General features: G+C 60.5%; 1 protein-coding gene across 2 annotated transcripts in view; it reads right to left on the bottom strand.

The window, feature by feature from the left end:
- SEMA3F (semaphorin 3F) overlaps positions 1-1934 on the bottom strand; it is a 28483-nt gene extending 26549 nt beyond the window's left edge. The window contains exon 1 of one of the 2 annotated variants that reach the window (XM_039837817.1): positions 1420-1934. The gene's annotated coding sequence lies outside the window, so the exon portion shown is untranslated. The remainder of the gene's footprint in view (positions 1-1419) is intronic. The other variant, XM_039837819.1, reaches the window with a different exon arrangement.
- Between the last annotated feature and the right edge of the window lie 9515 nt (positions 1935-11449).

The following is an 11449-nucleotide window of genomic DNA, read 5'->3' as shown; positions in this document are numbered from 1 at the left end:
CCCCTCCAAGGCCAGAGCTCCTTCCAGGCTCCTTGGCTTTCCCCTTCCCCCAACACCCCATGGACCAGGAAGCAGAGCCACCCCAGCAGAGCTGGGATTGAAACCCCCACTTTCACGGTTGGGGTTTCCCAGTCAAGGTCACCTGGGCTCGGTTCTAGCCTCCCCCTCAAGGTATGCTTAGCAGAGCAGGGGGAGCCTGAGGCTGGGCTGCTGGTCTCCTCTCCCCCACCAGCACTTCCGGACCTGGCTCCTTCAGAACTGAGGTGCAGCAGCAGGGGTACGCTTGCCCAGTGCCCTCGCCTTCCAGGACACCTTACGCCATGGGTCCTGGCACACTCCTTTTGCAGCCTGGGATAAAGTCCCAGCTTCAAACAACCCCCTGGGGCTGGGATGAGCTTCCCAACCTCTGGGTCCAATTTCTCTATCTCTGCAAATAGGACAGGGGCTTCTGGGAGGCGATCTGGGTGAATTCAGAAGGACAGGAACCCCTAACCTGGCCCAGCTCCAGGGCAGACCCACCAGCGCCTTCAGTTTGCTCCCACGCCCAGGAGGCATGGTGTTCACAAGACAGTTATCTCAAGAATGAGAAGTTATTTATCCAGCCAGGCCCCCAGCCCTAGCTCCAGATGACCTCTCCTGCCATCTCTGCCTCATTCCTGGGCCACCTTGACACTCTCTGGTCCCACCTGCTCCAGGAGAGCCCACCAAGCTCCTAGTGTCCCCTGACTACTTCACCGTTGGGGCCCCAGCCTGCCCAAATGGGGGCTTGATTGCAGGCTCTCTCAGCTCACCTACACCCCACATACAGCAGGGCCCCTAAATGAGCAAGGCTCCCTGCGGGAAAAGCAAACCCTAGCTAATAGCTGGGGGGGTCAGGGGGCTGGGACAGTGCTGGGAGAAGAGCCTGGGGGCTGGCGGTCCTCCTGCCCTGCGGATCCGGGAGACTCTCCACGTGGGGGCAGCTAGAATAGCGCTTCCTTTCCAGCAGACGATCGTCAGATCGGGACACTGAGGCAGGGCGGGCGCACCTACCCGGGAAGAGCGCTGCCTGAGGCGCTAGTGGGAGAGAGCTGTGCCAGAAGGGGCATCGGACTCCCGCTCCAGAACGTCGGAGTGGGGGTGTAAAGGAACACCCACCCATTCCGAACCTTACGGGAAAAAGTTCCTTCGCACACTGGTGACCCCGCAGGCCACATCATCCACACATTCCCCTGTCGCACTGATGCAAAGGGTCGGGACAGACCGGCCAGGTACAGCGCCCACTCTAGTCCTGTGGTGCCTGCGTCCGCGGAGAGCCTCCTGGCTCTCCAAGCCCCGCGCCCCGCACACTTCCGTAGAGTTGCGGTGCCGCGGGTCCCAGCGGGATCGCGGGGTGGCCCGGCCGCCTGCCCGCTCCCTGCCGATTCCTGTCGCACTCACCTCTTCCGCGGCGGCGGGGCCTGGGCTCACGGGCGGCGGTGGCGGCGGCAGAGCGGCTCCCGGTTGGGCCGGCCCGCGCTAGCGGCCCCCCGGGGCCATGGCTCTGCCCGCGCCCTCTCGCCGCTGTGCCTGAGCCGGGGTCGGCGCCGCGGCCCGGGCTTAACGGGTTCCGAGGGTTTCGAGCGCGTCAGCAACCCAGGCCCCGGGCCCCGGCCCGGGCCATGAGAAGGCTCAGGGGCGCTCGGGGCCGCCTCCCCCCGGGTGGGCTGCGGGCGCCCCCTGGCCGGCGCGCCGAGGGCGCATTCCCCGGCGCCGGGAGCAGGGCGCGGACGACGGTGCGCTGGGCTTCGGGACGCGGCGTTCGGTTCGGCCCGGTGGCGCTGTGCCCGCCTGGCTGCTGGGCTGGGGCCGGGCTGCCGCGCGGGGCTGCGCCGCTCCTCGCCGCGCGCCCTGGCCCTGCGCTGCGCTCGGGGCTCGCCGGACCGCGGCCGTTCGCTCGCTGGCTCGCTCGCTCGCTCTGGTCTCGCGGCCGCCGGCGGGACAGGGCGCTCGAAGCCGCGCGGGGAACGCCGGCAATTGGCCGCCCGTGGGCGACATTTGCATAGCGCGGCCCCGCCCCGCCCGCCCCGCCCGGCCCCACCCCCGGGGCGGGACCCGCCCGGCCGCCGCCCCGCCCCCGCTCCACCTGTCCGCGGGCTAGGCTGGGGTCTCGGAGGCGGTGGGGCCGGCCGCACCAGGGGAGGCTAATCTGCGCCTCGCACCCCCCGCCCCGGCTTCGCGGGCGGCGCCCCCGCCCCGCCCCGGCTTTGTCTCTCCGTGGATACACCGCGCACACCGCGCCCGGTGTTTACCCGGGCACTCAACTCCCTGGCGGGAAGGGCGAGTGCGCCGGGGAGCAGTGAGCCTGAGCTCACCTGCGCAGCCCCTGTCGTGTCGCTCCTCACTCGCTGTGGGCCGCTCCTGGCGTGAGCCCCTCAGCGCAGGACCCAGGACTGCCCCGGCCGTTCAGCAGGTGGCAGTGCAGCCCCTGGGACGGCTGGCACAGCTGGACCTGACCCACCCTCCAGCCCAGGCCGGGTCGCGGAGGCCCATCCCAACAGCTCCGTCCAGCTACTCAAGGGCTCCCTGTGATCCCCTCAACCGCCAGCCTTGTTTCAAGCCAGCAGCCCTTGAGACCCACCCATTATGGTTCCATACCCTAGAGAAGCCAGATAGGCTGGGCCTCCTCTCCTAAGAGGGACGCTGGCTTCCAAATGGCCTCGCGATGACCCCAAGGCCTAGCATCTGAGCCAGGAGGGGCCCTTCAACCAACCAACCCAACCCCCAAGGCCATGGACAAACCAGCCAGGCCCACAGTCTCGGCCCTGCCCCAAGCACTTTGCCCAGGTCCCAAGGGGCACGGGCCTTCTTTGGCCTCTCCCTCGCCCGTCTTCTCCTATCCCTCCCCTTCTTCCTCATCTCCTCTCATCCCTCTCCTCTCCTTCTCTTCCCTTCTCCTTCTCTGCCCTCCCCTCCCCTTCCCTGTCCTTCCACTCCCTCTATTTTTTCTTTTTCCTCTCCTCCTTCTCTCCTTCCTCTTTCTCCCCACCCTTTCCTCCTTTCTCTCTTCCCCCTCTCACTCCTCCTCCCTCTTCCTCACCCTTCTCCTCCTGGCTAACCAGGCCCTCTGGAGCAGGCATCTCTCCCTCTGACCAATTGGCTGGGTGACTGTGAATGTGGGGTGCAGTGGGGTGCTAGGGATTCTGCCGATGGGCCTTAGAGTGCTGGCCACACGCTCCAGGCAGAGGCTGACTGTTTGAGGGAGGACACCCCAGCCTGGAGTCATGTGGCTACAGTGACCAGTGCCTGCATCTCTCTTTTCTGTCATGCCTCATTTAAAACACTGTGACAGACATCTCTCCTCATCCTCACTCTTCTGTACCCCTAAGGTCACCACCACCAACCCACCATCAGCAATGCAGCTTATGCCACCATCACTATAGTTTACAATGCCATCCCTTCCACCAGCCTCCCTGGTCTCCTTATAGCCTGGCCACCTCTGTCACCACCCCCAGCATAATGACGATCATCACGATCACTAAAGAAGAACTGTTCGGACTTGCCAAAGACTCCAGGGTGCTTGGCTGGCAAGGAAAGAGACTCAATTGACTTGTCCACAGAGCTCCACTCACACACACAGAATGGGTCCAGGGCCCAGAGGCCTTGCGGGGCAGGGGACAGGCAGAGGGAAGAGAGCTAGAGCCAAGTCTATTACACGGAGTGGGATGCCAGGTCTCTCCTAAACCATTTGAGAAGGCCGAATAATCAATATCAATAACAATTATGACTGCAGTGAGTCTGCCCTGCGCCCTCATCCTGCGTCCACGCTGGGCTGAGCATTGTGTAGCACTCTATGTGTTGTTTATATATATACATATGTGTGTGTGTATGTATGTATGTATGAAATTTGCATTATTAGAAGGAAATTGTGCCTCCCACAATTTTGCCTTCCGTTTCAGGGGTCCGAAGACTCCTTGAAACCAGCCGCAGATGCCATAGTGGGGCCCTGTAAGCTGGTTTGCAGTTATTGACCTGAAGCACTTCCCAGTCATGCCTCGAAGCGGGTCCTGGCATCCACACTGTGCACAGATGAGGAAGAGGAGACTGGGAGAAGCAGGCCATGGTGTTGGAAGAAGGCGGCAGTTTTAGGAGCTAAGGGCAGGCTCCAGGAGGGAAGGGCCAGGCCACGGGGCCCACTTGGAGCCAAAGGCCTGCAACTCAGACAGGAGCTAGAGGAAGCGAGCGTTGGAACCCCACTTGGCACTTACGGAGGTCAGGATGTCTTCACTGAATGAATGCGAGAGCAAATCTCTGCAGCACCAGATATGAGAGGGAATCAGAGCCAAGAGCCAAGTGGCCAGAAGCCAAGTCCCCGCCCCGTGACCCAGCCCCTCCGGACTGGCTGCCTGAACCCGACGCTCTCCTCGCCACCCAGAGTCCTTCTCTCTTCCCCTCCAAAAGCCACTCAGCTGTGCCAGCTCCACCTGAGAGCCACCCAGGATGCCCCGTGGGGTTGACCACCAGCCAGGCCTCCCTCCCTCCCTCCTCTGTGGGACACTCAGATCCCAGGCATGCTTCTCCAGATCCCCCACCGCCCACCCTGGTACCAGTCTGGACACACGAGGTGGTGGGGGTGTAGAGATGGTTAGGCCAGGACTGGTTCTCCCACAGGCCGGCCTCTGCAGTCCCCCTCCTAAAGCAGCCCCCCTCCTTTCACAGATGGGCTCTGAGTGCCTACAATATAGGCCCTCGAAAGAATATCCGGACTGTGTAGCTTTGGGCTCATGGCTTAGCTTCTGAGGTGCCACAGAGCCCAACAGTGTAGGTTGCAATTAGGAAGAAATTGGCCCCCTTTGTCCCAGCCCCCACCCTGGGTTATGGGGCTGGCAGCAGGCGGGAGAGCTTTGAAGGTCTCCTCCCCCCACCTCCCAGCCCTCCAGCCTGGCCCAGCCTTTGTTTCTGGCAGGGCTCATTCCTGTTTCTTTTCCTTTTGGCTCTTCTAGGCTGTGCTATGGGGGACGAAGTGCGGCCCTGGGCCTCCTGCTGCCTGTGCATCCTCTGTCCACTCTACCACCTCTGTCCTCAGGTCGTGAGGGAGAAGCCCACTCTACCGGGTAACCTTGAGAGAGACTGCCCTTCTGGCTTCTGCATCTGGAAGGCCAAACTTAGAAGGCTGGACTTGGAAGGCCTGGGCCTCAGAGCCCTGCCATGCCCCCCGAATGAAGGTGGCGATAAACCAGCACTCCCTCCTCTGGCCCAGTCTCCAGGGAACCTGTTTCCCGGGCCTGGCAGGCTGAGCAAGCCCTGGCCCGCCCAACCCCAATGTTGCTGGCTCAGGTTTCCCCACTTTCTGGTTTTCTCATCTCCCTGCTGCCCCAGGCGCTGCCTGCTCTCTGGCCCAGCCCCCACTCGCCCGGAACTGGATCCCAGAGAGGGGGAGTGTTGGAAAGGGGGCCAAGGAGGGGGGACAGGGGACAGGGAGGCTGCTTAGGCAGCAGCAGGAGGGGGCAGGCATTGAGGAGTCACCCGCAGTTCAGGCCCAGGATGGGGTTCGGTTCAGCCTTCTCCTTCCCTGCCTGCCCCAGGGGTTGGCTCTGAGCCCATCAAAAGCTGGAATGACCCACCTCTCTGGCTGCTCCCCAAAGCTGCCTCTAGGCCTTTTCTGCCAATGATGTCCCCTCTACCAGGAATGCTCTCCCCAGACCTCAGTGCCAGCGTAAACCCTGCATTTCCTCTAGACCAGAGCCCTGGGCCACCTTCTTCACGCACACGCACCGCCCCTGCCCGCACAATGGCCTGGCCTCCCTTCTTGAGCCTCATCCTCCCTTCCACACTGGAGCTAGGCATCCCGAGCCTCCTCAAGGATCTCAACACCCTCATCTCTGGGTCTTTGCACGTGCTGTTCCCCTGTGCCCGGACCGCTTTTCCTAGTTCCTTCTAGATCCTTCAGGCCTCTGGGAAGACATTATCTCCCAGAAAGCCTAATGGCTGGGTCAAGAGTCTCTTTGGGCCCCCGCAGGCCCTGCACCCCCACCCAGCCAGTAAGAGATCCTGTCCAGGCCCCAGGACCCCCTGTGTTCTTCCAGCTGGCCCCCACATGGAGCTCTCTGCAATGGCTTCTCATGTGAGTTCAGAGTGAACAAGAGTGGGGGATATAGGTCTCTGATCCTTAAATATTACCCCACACCCCCCAAACCGTGTGTGTAGCTGTGCATGGTGGGGAAATGAGGGAGGTGGGGGTTGGGTGGGCCCAAGCTTGGCTGGCTGCCAAGTGACCCATGACCGTCGGCTAGCCTAAGCATATCCTGTTTAGACAGAGGCCAGACAGCCGTCCGTCCATCCGTCACGTGGGTCACGTGGGCTTGCCCAGCCCCTGCTGTGGAGCCCAGGTTTGGGGCCTAGAGCTCAATCCTTATCTGCCTCCTCACCGGGTTGGATGGGGATTCTGGGTTTCCTCTAACTCCATGGCAGAGGCCTTGTCTCTGGGTACGTGGGCCCTGGGTCTCTAACGGTTGGGCAGCCCCAGCCTCTGGGGCTCGAGTGGAGCCCAGGTGAGGAGACAGAGTCTGTGCGGAAAGGACCTTGGATCTGGAGCCAAACCTGGGAGCCCCTACCAGCTACTCCTTGGCCTCTCCCAACGCAGTTGGGGCAGTTCCAGCCTTCCAGCTGCTCAAGCCAAAAAGCCTTTGAATCAGCCTGGATTCTTTCGCTCACATCCATATCCAAACCATCAACACATACTTTCAATTTCACCTTCGAAATATGTGAAATATCAGACGAGCCCTTCCCGCCTTCTCCCCGGCCGCCAGCTCTGCAGGCACCGTCTCCACAGGTGACCCAGCTCTCGCCTCACAGGCGCTGGAGCCTCCTTACTGGACTCCCAGCTTCTGCTCTTGCAGAATTTATAATCTAGTTCACCGGGATCCAGACAGACCCTGTTAGAATGGAAGCCAGGTCATGTCTCTCTCTTGCGCAAAGCTCTCAGTGGCTCCTACTTTGTCGAGAGTTAAAGCCACGTCCTCACGGTGGCCGGCGGCCGTCCTCACGGTGGCCGACTGCCCACCTCCCTGACTCTTGCCCTTTTATCTTGGCTATATCCTCCTCACTCTTCCTCCCACACCAGGCACATTCCAGCCTCAGGCTGGGGCTGGGGACGGGGAGGGGGCTCTGTACTCCAATCAGGGGCTGTGAGCTGCTTTCTACCCTCATCTTGGGGCCTCCGCTCCCACTCACCTGGAGCTGGGTGTGGAGCAGGGTGGTGCTCATTGGCTGTTACCTCCCATACCTGAGAGCTAGGCTGAGCGGGGACTCAAGGCAGACTTGGCCTTCACTTAAAAGGCAGTGAAGCTCCAGCTGTGAGCCTCCTAGGGGCCGGCATAGTCCCTGAGGTAGAGGTGATATACCTCAGAGCTAGGGGTGATATACCTCAGAGCTAGGGGTGATATACCTCAGAGCTAGGGGAGACCCGTGCAGCTCCCTGACAAAGCTGGCTGCGATAGGCCTTAATCCTATGGGGTTCCTGGCCACCTCCCAGGCCCACATCTGCTGTACACGCCCCCTTCATGTGTCTGTGTGGCCACAGTCCTGGGGGAGGGGGCCCAGGGAAGGTCCTGCAGCCAGGCCTGCAAGCTGGGATCTGGACTTACTTAGTTCCAAATGACTGGGGAATGTCCCTTCCGTGACAGCCACTGCTTGGCCTCCCCTGGTTCATCACTCCCAGCAGGGAAGTGGGGCCCAGATGAAGGCAGTCCCCCGGAAGGGAGAGGGGCTGGTGGGCAGACCCCGGGCACCCTGCCATCCTGGTTCTCTTCCCTAAGGCTGGCTCCAGGTCCTCCCCAAGGAAGGGCTTTGTAATGGGAGGTCGCTGTCTGTTCCCTCAGACCAGAGATCTAAGGCCAGAGCATCCCATCCTGGTCTCCACCTGCCTTGAGCCAGGAAATGGAAGATTTTGGCCAGCACTGTCTCCTATTCTGGGCTGCAAGTCTTCTGTGGCACAGAAGCACCAGGACTGGCCAAGGAGGAGGGCTCCTTGAGAGACTCCTCCTTATAGCTCATGGCCTAGGTGGCTTGGAGGAAGGTCAGGTAGCAGGGTTACTGCTAGGCGGCAGGGAGCTGGGCCTGCCCTGGCCAATCTAGTGCCAACTAAACACTCCACCCAGACAATAAGCCTCTTTGCTCCCTGTGCTGTAGTCGGCCGGGCAATAAAGCCAAGGCCGTGCTCCCTACCCCAGGAGAGGGCGCCTTCCTGTCCTACCAGGGTTTGATTTCCAAACATAACTCAACAGAACAGACCCCTTGGCCATCCCTGGCCTCTGGCCCTGCACCCAGGGATTGAAGCATCCAACTGTGCCATCTGTGGAGTCCCAGGAAGGATTAGGCCTCTTGCTCTCCTTGGTCAAAACATCATCACGGGCCCATTTAACAGAAGGGAAAACCGAGACCTTGGGGAGTAGGGCAAACTCGTCTGGGGATTCCAGACTAAGGCCCCCTTAGACCCATCAGCAATTGCTTCTCATGTGAGCTCAGAGTGAACAAGAGTGCGGAACACAGAGCTAGAATCCCTTGAATTTGGGATGCAGCCTAGGATTGAGAAAAGATTAAGACCAGCCTGAGAGTAATGAGGTATATGACACAGTCCGATTTAAGATTTTAAAGGATCCCTCTAGCTCCTGGGGGCCACAAAGGAAGCCGTGGGCACTCGGGAGAGAGGGGACAGGGATTTGACTGGATCACTGGCGGGCAGCTGGGTATCCTCGAACTTGGCCATGGTACCCTCGTCTTTCCCTTGGAGCCCATACATCGTGTCTGACCTGAGATTTTGGGGTGGGGAAAGGGGCCTCCTCCCTGGCCCCCTGTATACCCTCCACATATGGCCTAGCTGGCCAGCCTCCCCGCCCCAGCTCCTGAGACAGTGGTTTAGGTTTTAATCCGAGGACAAGTTTCTGCAAAGCTCATGTTTGCTGCAGAAGGGAACAGGGACCAGCCTAGATGGAAGGATAAGGAAGGGAGGGAGAGAGGGGAGGGGGCAGGACCTGCAAAGAAGAGCTCGGAAACCCAAGCTCCGCCCTCTGGGCTGTCTATCCCCAGCTCCCCCAGACTAACTCGGGAGACCTTGCTCTTGCAACCCAGAAGGATGCACTTAGGTGTGCACAGCCTGCCTGAGCACCTACTCTGTGCCACCTCTACCTCAGTCATGGCCACACGAGTTGCCCCAACTTCTTTCCATCCCAGCCTGCATCGGAGTCCCCTGAGGGGCAAGTCCCATAGACAACATCTCAGCTCCCTCCCTGACATCAGGCTGTCTCAAGCCTCACCCTAATCTTGCTGCAGCTGCTGCACCAGCATTTAGTGCCTCCCAGCCAAGGACATCTGTACCCCAGCCTGAGATGAACCTGAATCCCTAGGGATCTTAGGCAGCACCCCAAGGCCGTGGGACAGAACAAGGCCTTAGGAAGCCCATGTTTCCCAGCCAAGGATCTGGTTGGGTCCAGGCTATAGGCTATGGAAACCCAGTTCTTCTGGGAGGGGCCAGGCAGGGCTTGCTGCGGCTCATTCTCTGAATAACACTCTTGTTTCTTACTGGAATTAGTCGGCCGGAGAGGGGACCCAGTCCTGGACCACTGGTTTGCTCAGGTCTCAGGCTCTGTGGCCTTGGGTTACACAAGGTTGTCCAGGCTGGGTCCCCATCATCCTGGGGCCTTCGACTGGGGAAGAGGCCCTGGAGGAGGAGGTAAAGGCTGCGCTGGGGAGGGGCATAAAGCATGTGCCCTGCCGGCCAGAGTCTGGGAGAAGTTCTGACTGTGCTAAACCCCTGAGCACCACCCCTTCCTCCTCTGCTTCCCTGGACCTGCTGTTTTCTCATGATGGGGCTTGTTGTGGGGGGTGCCGGGTCCTGTTCCCTCGGTCACTTGTTGATCAAGAGCACTCCTCCCCACTCCTGTGCAGACTGAGCTCTAGAGAACTGGCCCCTACCCCTCCGCTCTCCTCTAGGATGGGATCTTGACACTTTCCCATGCCCTGAACCCCACCCTCCACCAGGCCAGGCCAACTGGAAAACAGAACGACGGTTCTGAAAGTCCGCATCAGAACCAGCAAACCCCAGGTCACCTGCTGTGGGACCAGCAGGTCAGGCAGAGGGTCTTGCAGAGGCTCCCGGCGAAGCTTCAGTGCTGGGGAGCCAGGCACCCGAGGCTGGCTGTGCAGGTCCTCGGGTCCCTCCGTGGTTCCTGGAGGCCACAGCCTCATCGCCTCCACAAGCACGTTGCTCCCAAGCCCTTGCTCAGGCCAGTGTTCCTCCGGGAATGACTTCCCAACTCCCTAGGGAGGTTCTCCTGGTCTCTCCTGCCTGGCGAAAATGCCGTCACCCCCAAAGCTTCCCTGGTCTCTGTCCTCTGAGTTTACGGAGAGAACCCCTCACACTGCCTTGTATCTCAGTCAAATGTCATTTATTCATTCAACCATTCTACAGACATCATATGTGGCCAACCCTGCGCCAAGCACTAATCCACAGAGGCGGGTTCTCCGCACGTCTCACTCTCATCCTGGACCAAGAACTCCAGACGGTCTGGTGGAGTCTCCCCTAACTGGTTCTGGGAGGATGGGTAGAATGGGCCAGTCTGCCACTGGGCTCCTGCTCATGGGGGGAGGAAGCCAACAAGTCCTCACTCCCCACTGCTGATTCTCCATCCCAGTTTGGCTTGAAATTTCAACAGCGTTATCGCTAAGGAGTGGTAGGTTAGGCTTATAGGCCTGGGGCCAAGGTGCGGGGGCCACTACGGGAGAACTTGATGGCACAGGGTCAAGGGTTCAAGTCCCTGCAGAGCCCAGGCCTCTCCCAGACCTGACACCTTGGAGAGGTCTCGTGAGGACAGGGAGATGGACCCCAGACAGTAAAGGGCCAGGCTTCTAGAGAAGCCTGAGTCCCACATAAGTGTGGGGACTGGTGTGAGCCTGGCCAGTGGCAGAGCCCTGCAGCTTTGGCCTTGCTGTCCAAGCAGCCACTGGAGCCTCCAGTGGAGTGGCACGTGGCAGGCGCAGGCCGGGCCACTGAGCAATTTGACCTTACTGTGCCTCACTCTACCTGCCCAAAGAGCAAGGCCGGCAGGCCGGGGCTGCTGCACCTGTGCACGTACAAGCATGGCCAGGTCCCCGTCGGCTCCACCAAGGACCCCTCGAGACTCCAAGCCTGGCTGTGAGGCTTCACCCCACCATGTGCGTTCACCGCCTATTCTCTGGGCCCCAGTTTCCTCATCTGGGTGCCGAGAGAATGAAGCAAGCCACCAAGAGCAGATGGCTAGGAGCAGCATGTAAGACACACTCTGCCTGTGTCACCTTTGTTATGACTCACTGTCCCTCCCCAGTGGATGACAGAAAGACCCAGATGCGATCACCAGGGGCACGAGGGCATGAGGACTTGCCTGAATTGCTCTGCCACAGGCTGGGGCCCCAGGAGAGGGCATTTACATTCTTATCCAGCAGAAGGACAGCCTGG

Source organism: Pteropus medius, unplaced genomic scaffold (assembly GCF_902729225.1).
Source record: "Pteropus medius unplaced genomic scaffold, Ma_sr-lr_union100, whole genome shotgun sequence".
Lineage (NCBI taxonomy): Eukaryota > Metazoa > Chordata > Mammalia > Chiroptera > Pteropodidae > Pteropus > Pteropus medius.
This window is presented reverse-complemented; position numbering and strand designations above follow the sequence as displayed.